Here is a 25,371-nt window from a genome sequence, read left to right on the forward strand (position 1 = left end):
TGTTATACTGCGTGATTTTCGTGATGCGAACGTAAGCCATTGCGTCTTGCATGTTCTGGTGAAGTGTTCCTACAGTCAAATCACACAGTGACCCAGTGCTACAGTTTTAGGAATCTTTACCCCAAAGTCAATCCCTGCCTGGCGGATTTCTGTGTAGGGGTGCCCTGTGGGCACAAACACACGAGCCTTGTAGTCTTCTAGCAGGATGGGTCTCTGAAGATTACGTTTAGAGGTAGCGTTCCCAAAGATACTGTAATACCAGAGCGGGTGAATCACTCTGCAGTATGCCTCTTTTGGTTTTCCTGCTATAATTACACTGCTTGTTGGACTGCTTGCATTGTGACGACTATGGGGTGACTTAATACGTACCTCAGCTGTCACTGTATAATTTATCGCCGAATTATTCTCCGCCCATTCAGTAGGATCCACATTTATTGGTGGATCGGGCCCCATGTACTCAAAGGAGTACATGACGAACACCCCTTCATTTTTCGGTATCGCGTTTGCCTTTAAAGCATGTCCTATCAGTCCTACTGCACATTTCAGATGATCCTGAACCGCGGTCTGAGCTTTCTCTTTTGTAAGATCCAGTGTGCGCTGTTGTCCTCGATACACTGTACGGCCTCCAATGGATGCCTCACCATACCCTACGTTTCTTCTGTACCGTGAATTATCCTGTTTTTCAGAGTGCTGTCGTGTCCCGTGGGTCAGTGTGGGGCGTGATTCATTACCTAGTTTTGTCTGAGTTACGTTTATCAGTGTCATATTTACCGACATCGTAGTTGTGTGACCAACTGCCGCGAGCATCCAAACTATCCCCAGGTATACACTAATTAGTACTACCACTATAGCGCAGTGGCGCAGTTTCAGCGTTTGTTCGCGGCCTGCTACCAGGATCTTCATTCTGACTCTTCTGTACTGTCCTGGGCTATATCTGCTAAATTCAGTGTTGTTAAATCTGATGCATCAAATGCTTGGGACGGTTTATGCCCTGATGGACCTGGTCTGGGCTCGCCTGAGAAATCTTCTATCGTTTCAGGCTCCCTTAAGAATTGGTGCACTATAGGTTCGAAGTCGAGAATTGGTGAACTCAGGGGCTCTCCCGTTTGCTTCTTAGCAATTGGACTTGACTCTATGGTCTGGGACTCCGCCTTCTGCTGTGCTTTCTTTCCTTTGCCCCGTGTATTGTATGCTGGTGCTTCTGGATGTTCTACGTCTTCTGGGTCAGTGTCTTCCCCCGAGTGAGCGAGCTGCACCAGTTTTGGGCGCGAGTCTTTCCACTTTGGTCCTTTCCCTGCCGCTCTACAACAATGATTCAAATGATACCAATGTTCTCTTCCTTCAACCTTGACCGCCGTTGGCGTTGCCAATACTACCTTGAATGGTCCCTCTCTCCTTGGTTGGCTCCAATGCTTTCTTTTGAACACTTTGATATACACGTGGTCTCCTGGCTCCACCTGACGAAGCTCCTCCTTCTCTACCCTCACACCATGCGTGGCTTCGCAGACCTGTGAATACAGAGTTCTATGTATTTGGGTTAGGTGTCTTACATAGCTTGACATTTCGCCCTCTAGCTGTTCCAGCGATGGGCCCTTGTAAGGCCCCCGAATGAAGGCTACTGGCATTGGCCGTCCTGTGAGCATTTCATGTGGTGTCAAGTGAGTGTTCCGGTTGGTTTGCGAACGCATTTTCATCAGTGCTAACGGCAATGCTTGTACCCAATTTAGCTTTCTGCTCGCACAGATCTTAGCTATCTTCTCTTTCAGCACTCCATTAGCTCTTTCTACAATCCCCTGAGATTGTGGGTGATACACGCAACCTAGACGGTGTTTCAGGCATAAGGCCTCTGCCATAGCTTTCATTACTTCGTTCACAAAATGCGGACCATTGTCTGAGCTCAGCTGATCTGGGATGCCAAAGCGGGGGATCACTTCCCTGCACAGGAACTTGACCACTGTCTTGGCGTCATTTCTGGCCGTAGCCTGCGCCTCTACCCATCGGCTGAACCGATCTATCACTACCAAAATATACCTCTTTCCTTCCTTTCTTTCTGTAGTTCCCATATCCACAAAGTCTATTACTAAGTGTCTAAATGGTCCCATGGGTTCCGGTATGTGGCTGATGGGTGCCGTGAAATGTTTTCTGACATTGCGTACTGCACAAAGTTCACACGATCGCAGGAATTTGTCCACCATACTCGCTAAGTATGGAGACCACCAGTTCTCTCGAATTGTTTCAATAATTTTCCTGCGATCACAATGATCTATTCCGTGTGCTTCTTTGATCAGCATTGGAAGAAAACTTAGTGGGGCCACAAACACTCCATCACAACTTCTCCATGTCCTAGACTGGGGATCTAATACCGCTCCCCGTTTCTTCCATAATTCTCTCTCCTCTGCTGATGCAGGCTTCTTGGAAAGCCCTGACATCAGCCATTGTGACCTGCATCTGCCCTTCATCATCTGGCTCTCCTGTTTGCATCATTACCATAACACTTGTTTCACCTACTGCTGCCTTTTTAGCTGCCTCGTCAGCTACTGCATTTCCTCTGCTAACCCATTCTCCATCTGACTTATGAGCTCTACATTTTCCGATTGCCAATTCTTTAGGGAGCATCATTGCCCCTAACAGCTCTGAAATCGCCGGCCCATGTACAATGGCTGATCCATCTGCCCTCTGGAAACCTCTTTGTGCCCAGATTGGTCCAAACACGTGGCACACTCCATAAGCATAGGCCGAATCAGTGTATATTGTACATGTTTTGCCTGCCCCCAGTTTGCAGGCTGCTGTTAGTGCTTTTATTTCTGCCAATTGGGCAGAGCAGGGTTGTGGCACTGCCACAGTCACTGCTGTGTTAAATACTCCTTCTTGGTTATCATATTGGACTACTGAATAGCCAGCTTTGTTTCCCTCATTACTACGATAGCATGATCCATCCACAAAGAGGATACATTGAGCACCAGGCAGTGGTTGTGCTTCTAAGTCTGATCTAGCTTTTAGGTATTTTTCTGTCACTTCAGCGCACTCATGTGGGGCTCCGTCTTCTGGGAGCCCCAGCCTATCTGCAAGGTTTATTGTGCGGCATTTCTCAATTGTTAGTTCAGGAGCTGACAGAATGACATCATACCCTGTTTTTCGAGCATTGGTTATCACAAATTTTTGACTAGTCAGCAGTGCATGCAAGGCATGGGATGTGTACAGGGTCACTGGATGCCCCATTGTGATTGATGATGCCTTTTGATAGGCAAATGCCGCAGCTGCTAATCCTCGATAGCATGGTGGCATGCCCTTCTCCACACTATCGAGTGCCGTGCTAAAGTACGCTACTGGTCTTTTCCCCATGCCTTCTTGTTCCTGTGCTAACACTGCTGAGGCAAACCCTTTTCTTTCAGACACATACAAATAGAATGGTTTACCGTAGTCTGGACATGCCAATGCAGGTGCAGATGACAATGCAGTCTTTAGCATATCAAATGCTGCTTTTGCTTCCTCTGTCCATGTTAGCGTGGCACTAGACTTTGTTTGGTCTGCTGCTTTCACAATATCCCTAAGTGGTTGCGTTTTCATTGCGAAATCACAAATCCACGGTCTGCTAAAACCCGCCAATCCCAAGAAGGATAGCATCTGCTGGACAGTTTGAGGTCTGGGAGCTTTTCGGATTGCTTCTACATGTTCTGGTGAGATTTTTCGTGTGGTGCCTTCGAGCACTCTCCCTAAGTATTTTACCTTTTGCTGGCAAAATTGCAACTTTTCTTTACTTACTTTATGCCCGTTTAGGGCCAGAGTTTTTAAGACTTGCACTGAATCTTGTACGCATTGCTCTTTGGCTTGACTGCAAATCAGCAGATCATCCACATATTGCAATATTGTGCTGGACACATCCAAATTAGTCAAATCTCGGGCTAGAACTTGGTTAAAAACTGATGGGCTTTCACAATAGCCTTGTGGCAGTCTGGTGTATGTATACTGTTGTCCCCCATAGGTAAAAGCAAACAGGAACTGTGAATCTGGATGTAATGGAACACTAAAGAATGCTGAGCACAGATCAATTACTGTGTACCATTTTGTTCCTTCTGGAATGTTAGACAAAAGGGTGTGTGGATCTGGAACTACAGGATTTTCCGCTATCACCACCCGATTTACTGGTCGTAGGTCATGGACTAGTCTCCATTTGTCTGAGTTTGGTTTTCTGACCGGAAAGATGGGGGTGTTGCACTGACTTTTTGTTAGGACCAAAACTCCTGCTTGCGTCAGACCCTCAATCGTTGGTTTTATCCCTACTATTGCTTCTTTTGACAAGGGATACTGGTTCTGATATGGCAATCGTGCTCCTGGTTTAAGCTGTATCTTAACTAAACCTGCCGACTTTACCAGTCCGACATCTGTTTGATGTTTGGTCCATAGCTGGTCAGGTATTTGTGCTAGTGCTTCCTCCCTTTCTTTCTCTGTGATCTCCTGCTCTTTAGCCCATTGGGGCAATTGTTTCATCTTGTTCTTCTCTATCCTCAAATTCTCTGCTCTGCTTATTAGTACAGTCTGTGGCCTTACCTCATCTATTGCTATCTGCTCTATTTTAAGGAACTTTCTATCTGAGGACACACTGACTCCCTGTCCTATCTGTTTCCACTGCATCCTCTGACTTGCCTCCCTCACCATTGATCCTAATTCTTTTGATTCAAAACCTTGCCCAACCAGCAGGGAGACATGAGGAGCAGCATCAGGAACCTGGTACCACTGCTCGAGTTGTGACGGCAGTTGAACTGATGCAGCTACCCCTTGTGGTCCTACAATTACATTTATAGTCTTCAGAGTGTATTGTGTTTTTTTCAATTCGTTCGTCCCACATGGCCTCGTATTCTTCATTTTGTCCTTCTTCATCATACATCATTGTGCAGTGCCATGGTTCTCTGCTTTCTTGACAGTCTGGTCTCATTTTGATCAGCCAGGACTTCCACTGTGTGTACAGATCCCTTATTCCATTGTACATGTCATTTATTTCCAACCAATATACCTTGTCCATTGTACTTAGTTCAAGTTTCGTCTCCATCATGACATACTGCTGAACTAAATGCTCTGGGAGTTCTACCCATACTCCTCTTTCTCCGCAATGTATCTTAGCTCCTAACTTACAGAGCACATCTCTTCCAAGTAGATTTGCTGGAGTTTCTGGGGAGAACAGTAATGGTGCCTGCACTGTCACTCCTTGTATGTTCAGCTCTTGAGGCTCAGTAAAGCGTAAAGTCTGTGTTTTCCCTGAGAAGCCTACTGTTTTCACTGCTTTACTGGAGAGGGGGAGCTTTGAGCCTTCTTTGCCTAGGCTGGTAAATGTTGCACCTGTGTCAATTAAAAATGATGAACGAATTTGTCTACCCACTATCACTGAGACAGTGGGTTCTTGAGCGGGGTGCAGAGAGGTGGTGTACTGCACCAGCTCCCCCTCTAGCTTCTCTGGGCCTCCTCACATACTTCCCGGGGGTGGCCCCATGGGGCCTATTCCCGAGTTCATTCCTTGGGGCTGTTGATTAGGCCCCATCCAGGGTCCCCTCCAATTTCCTGGACCTTGCCATCCTTGATTTTGCTGTGCACCTCCCCTCGGAGGCGCCATTTCCTGCTGATAGGCATATGGGCAGTCTCGTTTCAGGTGACTGGGCTCTTGACATACCCAACATCCTCTTCCTCCTTGGTTCATTGGAGTTCTTCCTCTCAAAGGTTGCTGAAATGCTCCTCCTCCACGACCACGTCCCCGTCCCTGAGCCCATCCTCGATTCTGGGGTGGGTATTGTTGAACTTGGGGGTACATTACCAGCGGTGGAGGTGCATAGTAAGCAGGCTGCAGTTGTTGCGAGGGAATCACTGGCGTAGTTTGCGCCATGGCTGCTGGCTGTGGCACTGAAGGTGCAGGCTGAGCCGCTAGGGGTGCTGCTGGCTGTGCCACCAGCACCGCTGCCTGCTTTGCTACATTTTTCTTCTCCTTTTTCTTTTCCATGTTTTCCTGTTTGTTGCGGGCTAACTCACTCAGTTGAGCCTTGTGGAGCTGCATCACCAGGCTTTCAGCTGCTTTCCTTGCTTCTCTTTCTCTCCGCCTGTGCAGCTCCACATAATGTATTACATTAGCCTCGAAGGTGGGCCACGCCATTGCAGCCAGTCCCACTACTGTGTCCAGTTGGTCCTGGACTTCCACTGGAAGAGCCTTCTTTACCATCATACGAAACAGGGTTTGGCTTGCTGCTGTTTCATCCCATGCTCCTCCCATCTCTTCTCTCCATGCCTTCTGTAGTTTTAATACAAATTCCGCTACACTCTCATTCTCTTCCAATTTGATCTTTTCCACTCTTCCTGGATCAGCCCGTGTTGGGTATGCACTCCGCAGGGCCTTCCAGATTTGGTTACGGTGAGTCCCAAATGGGCTTGGATCATATTTCTGCCCCTCTGCTTCTCTTCTTAGGTCCACATTGTGAAAAATTTCAATCATCTTGGCCTTCCCCAGTGACTGAGACAATATTGCTTTGACATCTCCCAGTGCCAGCACCTGTCCCATTGTCTGCTCTTCAAACCGTGTGATCCATTTTTGAGCTCCTTCACAAACACTTGGCAGTCTGCCAATTAATCCCGTCAGGTCCATGAATGACCATGGGACATAAGCCACATCGTTTCCTTTTATTATTACTGGCATCTGGGATGCCTCCACCTGCTGCTCTTCCTTGTTTTCTGGGGGTCCTTCCCCTGCTCCTTGTTTCCGTGCAGACCTTAATTCCATAGTCAAAGGGAGTATTGCTTTCCTTGTCCTTCCTTTTTCTTCTCCTCTCACCTGGTCTTGCAGTTCTCTCAACGTCTGCCTGGCTTCCTCCACCTTTTGTTCCAGATTACAGCGTGCTTCTTTTATTTCTTTCTTGAGGTGGGCCAGTTCGCTTTCATTTTTCTTCATTTTTATCTGACTTATCGCAGACAACTCCCCTTGTGAGTGCTCTAATCCATGCACCTTCTGCATTATTTGGCCACGCAGGACTTTATCCTTTGACGCATCTATTTCCATCTTTTCCAGTTTCTTCCTTGTATCTTCCAGTTCTTCTTCTATGTGTGCTTGTGTCTGCCCCCTCAGCTCTTCCATTGTTAAGCGACTGTCTTTCATTCTTTCTTCCATTCTCTCCATCCGTTCACTTATTTCACGGAATCCGCCATCTCTTTTCCCTTTTGTTGTTGGGGTTAGTTTCACTTTCCCTGTTATGTGATACTCTTCTTCTTCCATTTCCGTTTCGATTACTTCCTCCTCTCTGTACTCGCCCTGCTTTCCTTTTTGAGGTGTGGGGTAGAACCCCTCCTTCTGCATGATTTCCACTTCATCACCTCCTTCCTCTGGGGCAGTAGCACTTGTTGTTTCATCATCATTTTCCCATTCACCCGGGTTGTCCCTCTGTAGAGACTCGCTCTCTTCGCTATTCGCTCTCGATGGCGGGCCTCTTGTCCAGGTATCTCTGGGTGCGGGCGTGCTTGTCTTGTCTTCCAATCCTAACCACTCCATTTTTCCTTTGTATTTTCCCTTTTCTAGATTCATCTGATACTCTCTCCACATGTCCGTTCCTGCCCCCGTTCTTCTATATGACGCTGGATCCCACGCCAGACTTTCCTTACTTCCTTCCAGACGTCCGTCCTTTTCGGATCCCTCTGGCCTAAAATGGGTCTGCTCCTGCTCTCGTTTCGAGCACTGCATGGCTGCTGCATTCTCTCTTCCTCTTTCATCTTCATTCTGTGTATATATTACTTTGCCTTCAAACTGTCCTTCCATTATCTCCAGTCTCACTGTCTGTGGTTGTCCTTCTTTTAATAGGACGGGATAGATTCCTGCTGTTCGTGCTGGGGGCACTTCTCTGTATGGGGGTGGCTTCTCCTGCTCCACAAGCTCCTCTGCTGGTGGGGCTGTAGCCCTTTCTCTCTTTTCATTTATAAGTGCTCTCTGCCGTTCCCCTTCCACCTGGAACCAATCCACAATTTCCTTCTTTCTGTCAGTCTTGTCCCTACTTTCTTTTTTTATTTCTCCCCAGCACTCTAGTCTTTCCTTCATCTTTTCACACCTTTCATTATTAAATGTGCCTTCTAGTGGCCACTACAACTCCCCACGTGTCCGGTCACTCCATTTTTTCATATACTTTTTAATTTCTTTCTCTGCTTCCCTGTGCCTTAGTATAATCACCCCTACGGGTGTGGTTGGTGTCTCCTCTCTACTCATGACACACCCTTGTCTGGCCCTATGGGCTTCACTTCTATGACCCAAGTTACTATTTAGAGGTGTCCAGGTCACCCTCGCATAGATTTTTCTTACAGTCACACTTGCCCTTACTGGGTTTTTCCTGGATTGTTCTTCAAATATATTTATTTTATCAATCAAAAGTGCTGTTCCCAGACCTCTCTCCCACAGTACTATCCTGGGTTCAATTGTAATAATGACCTTTAGCCCCGAACAATAATTGCTCTGTATTGGTCTAGCTCCAAACACTTCTACCACGGGCTCTTCTTCCTCCCCGTATGGATCATTAATGAAATCATACACTGAAATCACTACCTCGGCCTCTCGGGGTTCAGGAGCTGCCAGTAACGCACGCAATATTGGGCCCAAAACACGAGGTCTCCAGAGTTTCTTAAGTTGTTCTACCCAATTTATTTCAGGAAACTGGTGACGCAATGCGGTCAACCTATCAAACGCCGTCAATGCCCACAGTTTATCACAAATCTGCTGTTCTGTCTGTCTCCTTTCAACCCCGTCTCTGTCTTTATAAGTTCTTTCGTCCCAAAAATGTGTTCTCAGTCCCTTTGTTTCTATTGCCAAATCTGCCATACACCGCGCTCACTGCTATTCTCTCTACCCTTTTTACTTTCAACTTTTTTTTTTCTCAACTCAACTCTCCTTCTGTGTAAGGGCTTTCCCCTGTGTCTATGTGTGTGTGTGTGTGTGCGTGTCTCTATTTGCGCTGCTTCTGTGAGTGTGTGTCTGCTGGGTTACTTACCCCTCCTCTCTTTCCTTTTTACAGCTTCTGCTTACAATAGTATTTATACTAGCAGATCTATATAACAGTACCGTTAATCACCTATCCCTCCATGCCACTACTCCAACTCACGCTTCTATTTTTCCTAACACAATTCCTAAACACACACACCTGCTGCCAGCAGCAATCCTTCCTTTCTTAACAACACATTCTCAACAACGGCACATCACCTCATTTCACACTAACATATCACATTAACACTTTAACACATTTTCCTCAGGTCCAACCCTGCGTTCCTGAAAACTAACTATACTGTTCTCCGCAGTGGCTCACCGACATCCCTACCATGCAGACCTGTTTTCCATATACAACAGCGGTATCTAGGGACAAATATTCCACCTGCGCAGGAATTTTCTCATACTCCACCTGCCTCAACCGGCAGGAATTTTTCCTTCACTTGTGCCACCTGCTTTAGCCCACAGGAATTTTCTTGCACACACTTATTCACTTATAAAACCTTAACACTTCATAAGCCCAAAAAACAAAAACACCTCTCCGCTCGTTCTCATCTGTCTTCACCACCCTCTAATTCTTGGCGTGAGGCCAACTGCCTTCACCCTTCCCAGGGCCACTCTACTCAGGCTACAGATATAGATTTAACACAGACTTTGAATATAACAGGTGTCTGCTTACCTTTCTGTTTTGATGCCGGCAATCTGCAGCCCGTAGTAGTTGCGGTCCTAGCTCAGGTTTTCGGACTCACGTCAGCCTTCCCACGCAAGTCTCCCGGGTTTCGGCACCAATAAATATGTCGGAACTCAGAGCCCCCTCCGAGTGGACATATCACAGGGTGGAATTTTGTTTGTATCTATTACTCTTAGCTTTCCCAATAACCTCCACAATCTATAAAACTTAGCCGAAATAAAAGAGATCTCGGTCAACAGATGAGAAGAAGCAGGTTTATTTATTCAGTCATGCAGTCAACAACATGCATATCTGAAGAGAGCAGCTGGTCTCAAAAACCCCGAAAAAGTCCCCTCTACTTATACCCCAGGCGCCCCGGGGCGCCTCCTTTTCTCTAATTTAAATATTTCCAGCAATTTCCCATTATATTCAGTGTATGGCTACTTTAGTCCCTCCTTCCTTAGTTTACATACGTTTTCCCAGTTCCCATTATTTTCGCATTTGTCCCGATACCGCCCCTAAATTGATACCATCCTCCCCTCGATGACGTCAATTTTCCTCCTCACCAGTTCCCCTTATTTTTAGGCTAAGTCAACCATTTTTATAAAAATTGGCGCTTACTTATAGGCGCCACTTCCTTATTGACTTCATTTGACCATCACCTCTTAAAGGTGCTTCCTCGGCTCATCCTGACCTCGCGCGTTGCCCTCCACAACAATGTGTAAGTACCTTGCTCTCTTCCTCTATGTCATGATGACTTTTCTCTCTACCTACTTGATCTAAGTTTTGTTTTACTAATTTTAAACTAAGCTGTGCCATTAAGCTGCCTCATATCCTTTTCTCTTTTCATCACTGTTGGTTGCTAGTATTCCAATGCTATTGTGCCTATCACTGTCATGTCACAGTGACCTGGCCTACTTCCCACACTGTGTTCCTCCTGCCTTAGTACACGCTCTCTTTTGCTGACTACATAGTCATACAATATGCACTTCACAGATCTTCACTCATTTCCCATTATTTTTTTCCTAGCTCAGTCAGCCCGCCGCGCTATCTTCCGGAGAAGTCCCAGGGGTGCTCTGCGACGCTATCGCCAGTATCAGCTATCCTGTTTGGCCATTGAACTTACTGGTTTCCTGGAGCACCTATCTGAATCCTCTATTCCTGAGTCTCCTTACCTCGCTCACCATATCGTGAGAGATACCGTCTGTCTTGATCAGAGCACCCAATTTCACCCCACAACCTGTGATCAGTCTACTCAGACCTTCTACTGGCATTGGACACGCACCACCTCTCAAGGCGTCCAGACTGAGGATTTCCCTGTTGAGATTTCCTCTAATGATTCTTCCTCTGACTCTTCTTCATTTCCTAATTCCCCTGACATTCCCCAACTTTCTCCTGAATTTGTGCCTATGCCTTACAGTGTTCATGATATTCCTCAGTCTTCTCCTGACTATTCGCCCCCAACTTCTCCCACTGATTACTCTCCAACTTCTCCTCAGGATCCCGAGATTCCGTCTTCTACAACTGACCCTCCGGTCCCACTGATCCCATTGGATAGGCTGGCTGACTGAATTGTAACTCCTAATGTTTCAATAAATCTCTCCTCTTTTTCTGTTCCTTCAGTCCCAGTGTGGTTATTACACTAGCATGCTGCCATTAATAATTCTGCATGTTTATTATGAAGACTATGAGGCTATATCTGATTATTATAGCTATTTTTAATCAGAGTTAACTACTTACTACGTAATAAATGGCTAAATTATTCTTAATAGATACACACTACTCTTTAGGCAGAATATTGCCAAGTCAGAGCTTAGAGCATTGAGTACATTAGCACTTAAGCTACTTTTAAGGCTAGGTATATAATTCAAAGCTGGGTATATTATATTTTCTCCGACAGGTCAAGGTCAAGTTTTTTAATCAGTGGTTTGATAATTGCTAGCTTAAAAGATTTAGGCACATAGCCAGTGCTTAGGGAAGAATTAATGATTTTTAGAATGATTAATTCTTCCCTTGATTAATGATTAATTAATGGTAATATCTGTTTAAGGAAAGACGTGGGTAAAGGATCTAGTATGCAGGTTGAAAGTTTTGAAGAGGAAATTAGTGAAATTAGATCAGGCTCTTGAAGTGGAGTAAAGCATTCGAAGCTCTGATGAGAAATATTTATATGAGTTATCTATCAAATAATTTGGTTTTAATTTAATATCCTGGATATTTTACCTGATAGTGTCAATTTTTTTATTGAAAAAGTTCATGAAGTCATTGCTGCTGCATATAGATGGTGTGTGCTTTTCTACAGTGGTTTTCCTGAAGACGGTAGATGTTTCTCTTCACATAGAGCACTTTGAAAAGAACACCTTGAAGTCATTTAAAATGAAAGTGAAATTCTTTATTTTAGTGTTGACATTTTCTCTATTATATGTAGTATGTTAGTTGAGGTGCTTGGCTGCCTGAGGAAATGGAGACCGTATTTTCAGGGATCATTTCTATAGAAACTGGTGAGAAAATGTGATTTGAAAGTGTTACATCTCCCTAATCCCAATGAAGAGCTGTGATGTACTCTTCTGAACATGACTCAGGTTTAAGTTAATGAGATAACTTAAATAATTAGAGAGATCATTAAGTTGAAAAAATAAAAAATAAAAGAAGCAGTTTTTCTCATTTTTCTGCTTTATATTATATAATTTGGAGAATAATACAGCAGGAGTTTATCAGGTGATGTGTAAATTTTGTTACTTTCTAACAGCAGCTACAAATATCTGTGTTTTGAAAGTGTTTGAACTTTGATACTCATTATCTTATGAATATTTCTGCCTAAATTATTTTAATTTGTATTTACAAATTAGTCTGTTTCTGTATAAATCTATGGTGTATATTTTTTAAAAACCTCAAACATGTAATTTTTATAGCTTACATATTTAAAAGATAAGATAATTTCTGCTTTCATTTATGATTCTTTTAAGCTTGTTTTTTTTAATACTTTTTTAGGATATTTTTTTTACTTTGAGTCACATCATCCATAGCCATACTCAATCAATTAATTTTTTTTTAAATAAACATAAGGTTAATTTAAAAGCAGAATAAACTCTCTACATCTAAAATAATTGAAAACCTATAGCTTTCTTTCAACTGAATGACACTAATCACTCAGATCATGTATTCTTCTTCTCATGCTTCATAAGAAACAGAGAACATTCATCAACTGCTCAAGCCTGTGATAAAAATCATTAACTTGAATCTGATTCACACTCAGAAGAATACATCACAGCTCTTCATCGTGATTAGAGAGACGTATCACTTTCAAATCACAGTTCCTAGTCAATCACTATAGAAATGATCCCTGAAAGTATAGTCTTAACTTTTCACTTCCTCAGACAGTCGATCACTTCAACTAACACACAGATCCTGAAGACGGTAGATGTTTCTCTTCACATAGAGCACTTTGAAAAGAACACCTTGAAGTCATTTAAAATGAAAGCAGAAAATACTTTATCTTTTAACAACAAACAAAACACACAGAGGCACAAAAAACTCATTAAAGGTGAATTTGAACACTGTAAAAATAACTATAAAATGACATTTTGGATTAAAAAAAAACTATAAATATATACGGAAACAGACTAATTTGTAAATACTAATGCATGAATTTACACACGTACATACACAAGTTCCCATTTTATTGTGTGCTCTATAGAAATCAGTCACAGTAATTTAAGCAGAAGTAAAGATTCATAAGAAGATGAGTATCGAAGATACTTTCAAAACATGGATATTTTTAGCTGCTGTTAAAAGGAAACAAAATTTACACATCACCTCATAAACTCCTGCTGTGTTATTCTCCATATATAAAGCAGAAAACCCGAGAAACACTGCTTCATAAATTTTTTATTTTTTCAACTTAATGATCTCTCTAATCATGTACTCTTCCTCTCATGTTCTATAAAAATCAATGACACAAACACGAGAGACTCATTAACTTAAACGTGAGTCATGTTCAGAAGAGTACATCACAGCTCTTCATTGGGATTAGGGAGATGTAACACTTTCAAATCACATTTTCTCATCAGGTACTATAGAAAAGATACCTGAAAATACGGTCTCCATTTCCTCAGGCAGCCAAGCACCTCAACTAACATACTACATATAATAGAGAAAATGTCAACACTAAAATAAAGAATTTCACTTTCATTTTAAATGACTTCAAGGTGTTCTTTTCAAAGTGCTCTATGTGAAGAGAAACATCTACCGTCTTCAGGATCTGTGTGTTAGTTGAAGTGATCGACTGTCTGAGGAAGTGAGAAGTTAAGACTATACTTTCAGAAATCGTTTCTATAGTGATTGACTAGGAAATGTGATTTGAAAGTGATGCATCTTCCTAATCATGATGGAGAGCTCTGATGTATTCTTCTGAGCCTGAATCTGATTCAGGCTAATGATTTTTGTCACAGGCTTGGGTCATTGATGATCTTTCTCTGTTTCTTAGGAAGCAACAGAAGAAGAGTACATGATCTGAGTAATGTGAGTTGAAAGAAAAACTGAAAATTTAAGCTGATTGTTTATATTTTGGACAGTAGTTTTGATTTTAGTATTAGAAATTTAGAAAAGTTAAAAGTTTTTGTTCATTTTTAACAGCAGCTAATAATCTAAAAAATTACTGTGACAGATTTCTATAGAACACACAATAAGATGAACTCAGAATAAAGTACTTTGTCCCTTAAGTATGCAGAAAACCACATAGAATAATCTCAAACTCAATCAACCACATACAGTATATTGACTTCATACAATGTTCAAATTGAAATTCATTGAAATTAATTCTTAAAAACAAGGATAAGCAATCACAATTGTTGGTCTTACTTTTAACTCAATGACACTAATCACTCTGATCATGTACTCTTCCTCTCATATTCCTTGCTAGATGACGCCACTAGCTCGTGCAGTGCCATTAGAAACCAATTCATACATGAAATAACTATTTAAAAATGCAGCATTTTGCAGATTTTTAATAGTTTTTAAGGCCATCAGACTACAAATAAACATTCATAGTTTTGAGGAGATGAAAAATGTAAAAAATTAGCTATTGATTTCTTTCTTTGTAATATTGAATATTGCATCTAGCCATACTCAGTCAATATAGCTTTGTAATTGATATGTTAAATTAGAAGCTTTGTTTTTTAAGAATGTGTAAACAGAATCTAAAAGAGGCAAAAGCTCAAAAGAATCACAAGCAAAACTATCTGAACAAAAACGTTACATCTAAAAATAAAAACACATAATTCAAAAGCAAAATCTCTTTTTTGATTCAATTTTACTAATCACTCTGACCATGTACTCTTCCTCTCGTACTTCATAAGAAACAGAGAACGTTCATCAATGACTCAAGCCTGTAATAGAAATCATTAGTTCACGCTCAGAAGAATACATCACAGCTCTTCATCGTGATCAGGGAGACGTATCACTTTCAAATCACGTTTCCTAGTCAGTCACTATAGAAATGATCTAGAGTGGGAGTGTTTTCAGACTGTTTAAATTCACTTCTCATGATTTTTTTGTGCTTCTGTGTGTGTGTTTTTGTTTTATTTTTTGTTAAAAGATAAAGTATTATTATTTTACATATTATTTTAGTCTTGCTTTTTTCTGACATTTTCTCTATTATATATCTGTGTTAGTTGAAGTGTTCGATTGTCTGAGAAGATGAAATGTTTGTTCATACATTATCTAATAGAATCATTTTTTCCTGAAGTATCCCAATAGTTTTTTTTTTGTTTTTTTCTTTGTATATATTTTCATTGAAGTGTTTAATTGCCTGAAGAAATATAAGGGCTATACTTTCAGGTATTATTTCTATAGTAACTTATTGGGAAGAGCTGTGATGTACCCTTCTGAGCCTCACTCAGATTTAAGATAATGAGTCTCGTGTTTGAGTCACTGACTTTTATGAAACATGATAGAAAGAGTACATGATCAGAGTGATTAGTGTCACTGAGGTAAAACAAAGATCCATGAATTTTGCTTTGTGGGTTTGGCCTATTTAAGATTATGGCGTAAACATCGTATGAGTTCATCATTTGTAAATCTTTTAAGCTTGTTTTTTTTTTCCTTTGAGTAACGTCATCCATAGCCATACTCAATCAATATAGCATTGTAAACAACATAAGGATAAATTAAACACCTTGTCCTTTAAGAACAATAAAGCTCAAAAGAAAAACAAACAAATTTATCAGAATAAACCTTCTGAACAAAAAAAAAAAAACACACAATTGAATAGTTAGACCCCTCTTTCAACTGTATTACACTAATCACTCAGATCATGTACCCTTCTAACCATGCTTCATAAGAAAGAGAGAATGTTCATCAATGACTCAAGCCTGGGAAATCATTAGCTTGAATCTGATTCACACTCAGAAGAATACATCACAGTTCTTCATCGTGATCAGGGAACCGTATCACTTTCAAATCACATCTCCTAGTCAATCATTATAAAAATGATCCCTGAAAGTATAGTCTTAACTTTTCACTTCCTCAGACAGTCCATCACTTCAACTAACACACAGATCCTGAAGACGGTAGATGTTTCTCTTCACATAGAGCACTTTGAAAAGAACACCTTGGAGTCATTTAAAATGAAAGCAGAAAATACTTTATCTTTTAATAAAAAACCAAAAAACAACAAAATACACAGAAGCACAGAAAAAGTCATAAGATTAGGAACATCGCAGTAAGTGAATTTAAACACTCTGAAAATACAACTTCTACTCTAAATATGTGAACTATAAAATTACATTTTTGATTTTTTGATTTGTTTTATTTTTTACAAAAAGTACCATGAATTTATACAGAAACAGACAAAATATTAAATACTTATGAGTGAATTTACACACGCACATACACAGTCACAGTGCATTATTTTTTGTGCGGTTAACAATATTATTATTTAACATGTTCTTGTATGTAAAAAAAATTTTTTTTAAATAAAATTAAAAGTTATCGACCAAAGTTGGCCAATATGCCTAGCAACCTCTGCATCCCCCATAATGACGCCCCTGCTCTAGTTTCATTTGTGATTCTTTTGAGCTCGTGCCTATTTTTAGGTTCTTTTTTTTGTGTTTTTTAGGATAATTTTTTAGTTTAGATTTTTTTTTCCTGATATTTTTTTCCAGTGTATGTGTCGTTTTTGTTACTTTCTAACAGCAGATAAAAATATCCATGTTTTGAAAGTGTTTGAATTTTGATACTCATTATCTTATGAATCTCTATTTCTGCCTAAATTATTTTAATTTGTATTTACAAATTAGTCTGTTTCTGTATGAATCTATGGTGTATATTTTTTTAAAAACCTCAAACATGTAATTTTATAGCTTACATATTTAAAAGATAAAATAATTTTTGTTTTTATTTTAAATGACTTCAAGGTGTTCTTTTCAAAGTTCTCCATGTGAAGAGAAACATCTACTGTCTTCAGGATCTGTGTGTTAGTTGAAGTGATTGACTGTCTGAGGAAGTGAAAAGTTACGACTATACTTTCAGAGATCATTTCTATAGTGACTGATTAGGAAATGTGATTTGAAAGTGATCTGTCTCTCTAATCCCGATGAAGCACTGTGATGTATTCTTCTGAGCGCAAATCAGATACGAGCAAATGATTTTTATCACAGGCTTGAGTCATTGATGAATGTTCTCTGTTTCTTCTAAAGCATGAGAGGAAATGTACATGATCAGAGTGATTAGTGTTAGTGAGTTAAAAGAGAGCTAAAGTTATTATGTTTTTGTTAAGCCTTAATTTTATCTTTAATTTTATGTGGTTGTTGTGAGTTTGAGATTTTGTTGGTTTCTGTGTGGACTTAAAGGATGAAGTTATTTTTTTATTTATATAATTTTAGTCTTGTTTTTTTCTGATATTTTCTGTTATATATTTGTGATAGCTGAAGTGTTTGATTATCTGGGAAGATGAAATGTCTCAGACAGTGTAGTAGCCTCAAGCTTTCAGCAGCAATGTGGATTAATATAATTGGCAGACTCGCTGCAAATTCAAACCAGAGAACCAATCAAAATCATCAGAATAGCACCGCTTTAACAAATACTAGCAACAAATTAATATTATTTAACATATCCTAGTTTTTTTTAAAGAAAACGTTCAGATGTAACTCTATTTGGAATCTTTAACATTTTCATAAGTAACTGTAATTTAATTACATATATTTTCTCAGTAACTGTAATGAATTACAGCTCCATTTTTTTGTAATTAAATTATGTAACGCTGTTACATGTAACTAGTTACTCCCCAATACTGATTATAAATAATTTCTTAATCAGCTACTATAGAAATGATCCATGAAAGTATAGTCCTTACATTTCATTTTCTCCAGCAGTCAATGATTTCAACTAACACACACACCCCGGAAAAAAACAGCAAAAAAAAAAATTAATTCAAAATAAATAAAATAACATCCTTAAAAAACACAAAAAAAGAACCACACATAAAATAAAACAAAACACTACCTGAGAAAACACAAAAGGTTCACTTGAAAAATTTAACGTCTCTTTTATCACAGTGACACTAATCACTCTGATCATGTACTCTTCAGCACATACATCATAATAAACAGAAAATGTTCATTAATGATTCAAGCCTGTAACAGAAATCAGTAGCTTGAATCTGATTCACGCTCAGAAGAATACATCACAGCTCTTCATCGTGATTAAGGAGACGTAACACGTTCAAATCACATTTTCTAATCAATCACTACAGAAATGATCCAAGAAAGTATAGTCTTAACTTTTCACTTCCTCAGACAGTCGATCACTTCAACTAACACACAGATCCTGAAGATGGTAGATGTTTCTCTTCACACAGAGCACTTTGAAAAGAACACCTTGAAGTCATTTAAAATCAAAGCAAAAAATCTTTACTTTATCTTTTAACAAAAAACAAAACCAAAAATGACACAGAAGCACAGAGAAATTCATAAGATAAGGAACATCATAGTAAGTGAATTTAAACATTCTGAAAATACAACTCCTACTCTAAAAATGTGAACTAGAAAATTACGTTTGATTTTTTTTTTTTTTACAAAAAATCTTTTCTATAGTACCTGATGAGAAAATGTGATTTGAAAGTGTTACATCTCCCTAATCCCAGTGAAGAGCTGTGATGGACTCTTCTGAACATGACTCAGGTTTAAGTTAATGAGTCTCTCGTGTTTGTGTCATTGATTTTTATAGAACATGAGAGGAAGAGTACATGATTAGAGAGATCATTAAGTTTTTCTACATTATATTATATCATTTGGAGAATAAAACAGCAGGAGTTTATCAGGTGATGTGTAAATTTTGTTGCTTTCTAACAGCATCTACAAATATCTGTGTTTTGAAAGTGTTTGAACTTTGATACTCATTATCTTATGAATATTTCTGCATAAATTATTTTAATTTGTATTTACAAATTAGTCTGTTTCTGTATAAATCTATGGTGTACATTTTTTAAAAACCTCAAACGTAATTTTTATAGCTTACATATTTAAAAGATAAGATAATTTCTGCTTTCATTTATGATTCTTTTAAGCTTGTTTTTTTAATACTTTTTTAGGATATTTTTTTTACTTTGAGTCACATCATCCATAGCCATACTCAATCAATAAAGTTTTTTAATAAGCATAAGGTTAAATTAAAAGCTTTGTCCTTAAAAGCGGAATAAACACTCTACCTATAAAATAAATGAAAATCTATAGCTTTCTTTCAACTGGATGACACTAATCACTCAGATCATGAATTCTTCTTCTCACGCTTCATAAGAAACAGAGAATGTTCATCAATAACTCAAGCCTGTGATAAAAATCATTAACTTGAATCTGATTCACACTCAGAAGAATACATCACAGCTCTTCATCGTGATTAGAGAGACGTATCACTTTCAAATCACATTTCCTAGTCAGTCACTATAGAAATGATCCCTGAAAGTATAGTCTTAACTTTTCACTTCCTCAGACAGTCGATCACTTCAACTAACACACAGATCCTGAAGACGGTAGATGTTTCTCTTCACATAGAGCACTTTGAAAAGAACACCTTGAAGTCATTTAAAATGAAAGCAGAAAATACTTTATCTTTTAACAACAAACAAAACACACAGAGGCACAAAAAACTCATTAAAGGTGAATTTGAACACTGTAAAAATAACTATAAAATGACATTTTGGATTAAAAAAAAACTATAAATATATACGGAAACAGACTAATTTGTAAATACTAATGCATGAATTTACACACGTACATACACAAGTTCCCATTTTATTGTGTGCTCTATAGAAATCAGTCACAGTAATTTAAGCAGAAGTAAAGATTCATAAGAAGATGAGTGTCGAAGATACTTTCAAAACATGGATATTTTTAGCTGCTGTTAAAAGGAAACAAAATTTACACATCACCTCATAAACTCCTGCTGTGTTATTCTCCATATATAAAGCAGAAAACCCGAGAATCACTGCTTCATAAATTTTTTATTTTTTCAACTTAAGGATCTCTCTAATCATGTACTCTTCCTCTCATGTTCTATAAAAATCAATGACACAAACACGAGAGACTCATTAACTTAAACCTGAGTCATGTTCAGAAGAGTCCATCACAGCTCTTCATTGGGATTAGAATAGATGTAACACTTTCAAATCACATTTTCTCATCAGGTACTATAGAAATGATCCCTGAAAGTATAGTCTTAACTTTTCACTTCCTCAGACAGTCGATCACTTCAACTAACACACAGATTCAAGCTAATGGTTTCATAGGCTTGAGTCATTGATGAATGTTCTCTGTTTCTTATGAAGCATAAGAGAAAGAGTACATGATCTGAGTGATTAGTATAATCCAGTTAAAAGAAAAACTAAAAGCTTTAGTTGCCTTGTTTATGTTTTGAGCCTAAGTTTATTGATCATGTGCAGTCAGTATACGTGGTTGTTTTGAGTTGGAGGTGGTTTTAGTTTTTATGTAAATTATTTTAGTGTGTTTTTTTTTTTTTTCTGATGTTTTCTTTATTAAATTCAGTTCATTTTATTTGTATAGTGCCTTTTACAATGGATGTTGTCTCAAAGCAGCTTTACAAAGGAAGATAAACAGAGAAAGGAATAAATAAACAAACAAACTGGAAATAAAAATAAATCATTAAATTAAATTATGAAACTGTTTTATCCCTAATGAGCAAGCCTGTGGCGACGTTGGCAAGGAAAAACTCCATGGGAAGATATGAGAAAGAAGCCTTGAGACGAACCAGGCTCAGAAGGGAACCCATCCTCATTTGGGACACCCTAAACAGTAAATAATGTAACTGTAACTGATTAATGTCCTTTCTACAACAGCAATCAATGGCCCATGAGGAACTATTAGGTCTGTAGTTTCTGAGGTCATTATAGACACTAGTTCCTTGCTGTCACAAGGTGACAGATGTAATGGCAGATCTGTGACGGTGTGAAAATCCCCAAGTGGCTCTGTCCACAGCTGTCTCCTGGGTGGAACACCGAACATAATCGTGGTATGCATAGAGATGTCACCATCTAGATCAGGGGTGTCCAATCTTATCCGCAAAGGGCCGGTGTGGGTGCAGGCTTTCATTCCAACCAAGCAGAAGCTACACCTGATTCCAACTGGCTAATCAACTGATCTTGGCTTTCAGTGGACTCAGGTGTGGCTTCTGCTTGGTTGGAGTAAAAACCAGCACCCACGCCGGCCCTTTGCGGATAAGATTGGACACCCCTGATCTAGATCTACAAACTGATAATGGTCAGTCAAATAAGACCTGAGCCAGGAGAGGGCTGTTCTTTAACACCAACAACATGTTCTAGCCTATCAAGGAGAATAGTGTGGTCAATGGTGTCAAAAGCTGCACTAAGATCAAGTAGCACCAGTATGGAGACACAACCCTGATCAGAAGCCAGTAACAGGTCATTTACCACTTTAACCAGTGCTGTCTCTGTGCTATGATGAGGCCTAAATCCTGACTGATACATTTCATAAATGTTATTTCTATGCAGGTATGAACATAACTGCTGTGCTACTGCCTTTTCTAGGATCTTGGAGATAAAGGGCAGGTTTGATATCGGTCTATAGTTAGACAGCTGACAGGGGTCGAGGTCAAGTTTTTTAATCAGTGGTTTGATAATTGCTAGCTTAAAAGATTTAGGCACATAGCCAGTGCTTAGGGAAGAATTAATGATTTTTAGAATGATTAATTCTTCCCTTGATTAATGATTAATTAATGGTAATATCTGTTTAAGGAAAGACGTGGGTAAAGGATCTAGTATGCAGGTTGAAAGTTTTGAAGAGGAAATTAGTGAAATTAGATCAGGCTCTTGAAGTGGAGTAAAGCATTCGAAGCTCTGATGAGAAATATTTATATGAGTTATCTATCAAATAATTTGGTTTTAATTTAATATCCTGGATATTTTACCTGATAGTGTCAATTTTTTTATTGAAAAAGTTCATGAAGTCATTGCTGCTGCATATAGATGGTGTGTGCTTTTCTACAGTGGTTTTCCTGAAGACAGTAGATGTTTCTCTTCACATAGAGCACTTTGAAAAGAACACCTTGAAGTCATTTAAAATGAAAGTGAAATTCTTTATTTTAGTGTTGACATTTTCTCTATTATATGTAGTATGTTAGTTGAGGTGCTTGGCTGCCTGAGGAAATGGAGACCGTATTTTCAGGGATCATTTCTATAGAAACTGGTGAGAAAATGTGATTTGAAAGTGTAACATCTCCCTAATCCCAATGAAGAGCTGTGATGTACTCTTCTGAACATGACTCAGGTTTAAGTTAATGAGATAACTTAAATAATTAGAGAGATCATTAAGTTGAAAAAATAAAAAATAAAAGAAGCAGTTTTTCTCATTTTTCTGCTTTATATTATATAATTTGGAGAATAATACAGCAGGAGTTTATCAGGTGATGTGTAAATTTTGTTACTTTCTAACAGCAGCTACAAATATCTGTGTTTTGAAAGTGTTTGAACTTTGATACTCATTATCTTATGAATATTTCTGCCTAAATTATTTTAATTTGTATTTACAAATTAGTCTGTTTCTGTATAAATCTATGGTGTATATTTTTTAAAAACCTCAAACATGTAATTTTTATAGCTTACATATTTAAAAGATAAGATAATTTCTGCTTTCATTTATGATTCTTTTAAGCTTGTTTTTTTTAATACTTTTTTAGGATATTTTTTTTACTTTGAGTCACATCATCCATAGCCATACTCAATCAATAAAGTTTTTTAATAAGCATAAGGTTAAATTAAAAGCTTTGTTCCTTAAAAGGAGAATAAACTCTCTACCTATAAAATAAATGAAAATCTATAGCTTTCTTTCAACTGGATGACACTAATCACTCAGATCATGTAGTCTTCTTCTCATGCTTCATAAGAAACAGAGAACATTCATCAATAACTCAAGCCTGTGATAAAAATCATTAACTTGAATCTGATTCACACGCAGAAGAATACATCACAGCTCTTCATCGTGATCAGGGAGACGTATCACTTAAAAATCACGTTTCCTAGTCAGTCACTATAGAAATGATCTAGAGTGGGAGTGTTTTCAGACTGTTTAAATTCACTTCTCATGATTTTTTTGTGCTTCTGTGTGTGTTTTTGTTTTATTTTTTGTTAAAAGATAAAGTATTATTATTTTACATATTATTTTAGTCTTGCTTTTTTCTGACATTTTCTCTATTATATATCTGTGTTAGTTGAAGTGTTCGATTGTCTGAGAAGATGAAATGTTTGTTCATACATTATCTAATAGAATCATTTTTTCCTGAAGTATCCCAATAGTTTTTTTTTTGTTTTTTTCTTTGTATATATTTTCATTGAAGTGTTTAATTGCCTGAAGAAATATAAGGGCTATACTTTCAGGTATTATTTCTATAGTAACTTATTGGGAAGAGCTGTGATGTACCCTTCTGAGCCTCACTCAGGTTTAAGATAATGAGTCTCTCGTGTTTGAGTCACTGACTTTTATGAAACATGATAGAAAGAGTACATGATCAGAGTGATTAGTGTCACTGAGGTAAAACAAAGATCCATGAATTTTGCTTTGTGGGTTTGGCCTATTTAAGATTATGGCGTAAACATCGTATGAGTTCATCATTTGTAAATCTTTTAAGCTTGTTTTTTTTTTTTTTTACTTTGAGTAACGTCATCCATAACCATACTCAATCAATATAGCATTGTAAACAACATAAGGATAAATTAAACACCTTGTCCTTTAAGAACAATAAAGCTCAAAAGAAAAACAAACAAATTTATCAGAATAAACCTTCTGAATAAAAAAAATAAACACACAATTGAAAAGTTAGACCCCTCTTTCAACTGTATTACACTAATCACTCAGATCATGTACCCTTCCAACCATGTTTCATAAGAAACAGAGAATGTTCATCAACGACTCAAGCCTGTGATAGAAATCAGTAGCTTGAATCTGATTCACACTCAGAAGAATACATCACAGCTCTTCATCGTGATCAGGGAGATGTATCACTTTCAAATCACGTTTCTAGTCAGTCACTATAGAAATGATCCCTGAAAGTATAGTCTTAACTTTTCACTTCCTCAGACAGTCGATCACTTCAACTAACACACAGATCCTGAAGACGGTAGATGTTTCTCTTCACATAGAGCAATTTGAAAAGAACACCTTGAAGTCATCTCAATGACTTCTCAAACTCAGTCAACCACATATGTTGACTTCATACAATGTTAAAATTGAAATTCATTGAAATTAATGCTCAAAAACAAGGATAGGCAATCACAATTCTTGGTCTTGCTTTTAACTCAATGACACTAATCACTCTGATCATGTACTCTTCCTCTCATATTCCTTGCTAGATGACGCCACTAGCTTGTGCAGTGCCATTAGATTCAAGATTCAAGAAGCTTTATTGTCATTTCAACCACATATAGCTGACGCAGTACATGTAGTGAAATGAAACAACGTTTCTCCAGGACCTGGTGCTACATAAACATACAACAACAAAGAGTTCAACACAAAACAACACCACAGAGCTAGGACAGAAGTTTGTCTTAGCCACGGAAAGTGCACAGTGGGCAGCTAGGTGCAAACAGAGCATAGACAAGACAGTGCAAAAAGACAATAAATACAAGAAAGAGAACACAAAAGAACACAGGACACTTAGCGCCGAAAAAGAAAGAAAAGAACATGTGTAATGGAATGTAAGTGAAATAAAATAAGATACAGTGAAATGATGTAAAAAAGTATTGTGCAAAAATATTGTGCAAAAAAAACACAGCAGCGGTTGAGGTAGTGCAAATAGAAATAAACATAAATATGACTATAGCAGCAGATGACAGGTAGAGGTAGTGCAATAAGTAACAAACAATATAAATTGTGTGTGCATGTCCACACAGTCAAGAGAGAGAGTGTGTGTATCTGTGTGTGAGAAAGACAGAGAGTTGATATACAGTTCAGTCCTGAGTGAGAGAGTGTGTGTGTGTGTGTGTGTGTGTGTGTGTGTGTGTGTGTGTGTGTGTGTGTGTGTGTGTGTGTGTGTGTGTGTGTGTGTGTGTGTGTGTGTGTGTGTGTGTGTGTGTGTGTGTGTGTGTGTGTGTGTGTGTGTGTGTGTGTGAGAGAGAGTGTAGAACAGTTCAGTCCTGGGTGTTGAGGACAACAATTCATACATGAAATTACTATTTAAAAATGCA

General features: G+C 38.7%; 9 non-coding genes and 3 pseudogenes across 9 annotated transcripts; 3 read left to right on the plus strand and 9 right to left on the minus strand.

Moving 5' to 3' along the window:
• Window positions 1-12,807: 12,807 nt before the first annotated feature.
• On the minus strand, window positions 12,808-13,021 carry LOC131357050 (small nucleolar RNA U3). Its single transcript, XR_009205241.1, has one exon. It is a non-coding gene; the product is annotated as a small nucleolar RNA U3 (small nucleolar RNA).
• Window positions 13,022-13,569: 548 nt separating this feature from the next.
• Window positions 13,570-13,766, minus strand: LOC131356950 (small nucleolar RNA U3; annotated as a pseudogene).
• Window positions 13,767-13,969: 203 nt separating this feature from the next.
• LOC131356899 (small nucleolar RNA U3) lies at window positions 13,970-14,183 on the plus strand. Its single transcript, XR_009205144.1, has one exon. It is a non-coding gene; the product is annotated as a small nucleolar RNA U3 (small nucleolar RNA).
• A 796-nt stretch (window positions 14,184-14,979) lies between these two features.
• LOC131356932 (small nucleolar RNA U3) lies at window positions 14,980-15,185 on the minus strand. The gene has a single exon (XR_009205176.1). It is a non-coding gene; the product is annotated as a small nucleolar RNA U3 (small nucleolar RNA).
• A 778-nt stretch (window positions 15,186-15,963) lies between these two features.
• Window positions 15,964-16,173, minus strand: LOC131356902 (small nucleolar RNA U3). The gene has a single exon (XR_009205147.1). It is a non-coding gene; the product is annotated as a small nucleolar RNA U3 (small nucleolar RNA).
• A 1,003-nt stretch (window positions 16,174-17,176) lies between these two features.
• LOC131356920 (small nucleolar RNA U3) lies at window positions 17,177-17,390 on the plus strand. Its single transcript, XR_009205164.1, has one exon. It is a non-coding gene; the product is annotated as a small nucleolar RNA U3 (small nucleolar RNA).
• Window positions 17,391-18,225: 835 nt separating this feature from the next.
• LOC131356896 (small nucleolar RNA U3) lies at window positions 18,226-18,439 on the minus strand. The gene has a single exon (XR_009205141.1). It is a non-coding gene; the product is annotated as a small nucleolar RNA U3 (small nucleolar RNA).
• Window positions 18,440-18,726: 287 nt separating this feature from the next.
• LOC131356978 (small nucleolar RNA U3) lies at window positions 18,727-18,920 on the plus strand (annotated as a pseudogene).
• A 497-nt stretch (window positions 18,921-19,417) lies between these two features.
• On the minus strand, window positions 19,418-19,631 carry LOC131357037 (small nucleolar RNA U3). The gene has a single exon (XR_009205228.1). It is a non-coding gene; the product is annotated as a small nucleolar RNA U3 (small nucleolar RNA).
• Window positions 19,632-20,179: 548 nt separating this feature from the next.
• LOC131356946 (small nucleolar RNA U3) lies at window positions 20,180-20,377 on the minus strand (annotated as a pseudogene).
• Window positions 20,378-23,035: 2,658 nt separating this feature from the next.
• On the minus strand, window positions 23,036-23,252 carry LOC131356929 (small nucleolar RNA U3). Its single transcript, XR_009205173.1, has one exon. It is a non-coding gene; the product is annotated as a small nucleolar RNA U3 (small nucleolar RNA).
• A 782-nt stretch (window positions 23,253-24,034) lies between these two features.
• On the minus strand, window positions 24,035-24,247 carry LOC131357033 (small nucleolar RNA U3). The gene has a single exon (XR_009205224.1). It is a non-coding gene; the product is annotated as a small nucleolar RNA U3 (small nucleolar RNA).
• Window positions 24,248-25,371: the final 1,124 nt, after the last annotated feature.

The sequence above is a fragment of the Hemibagrus wyckioides genome, linkage group LG07 (assembly GCF_019097595.1).
Source record: "Hemibagrus wyckioides isolate EC202008001 linkage group LG07, SWU_Hwy_1.0, whole genome shotgun sequence".
NCBI lineage: Eukaryota > Metazoa > Chordata > Actinopteri > Siluriformes > Bagridae > Hemibagrus > Hemibagrus wyckioides.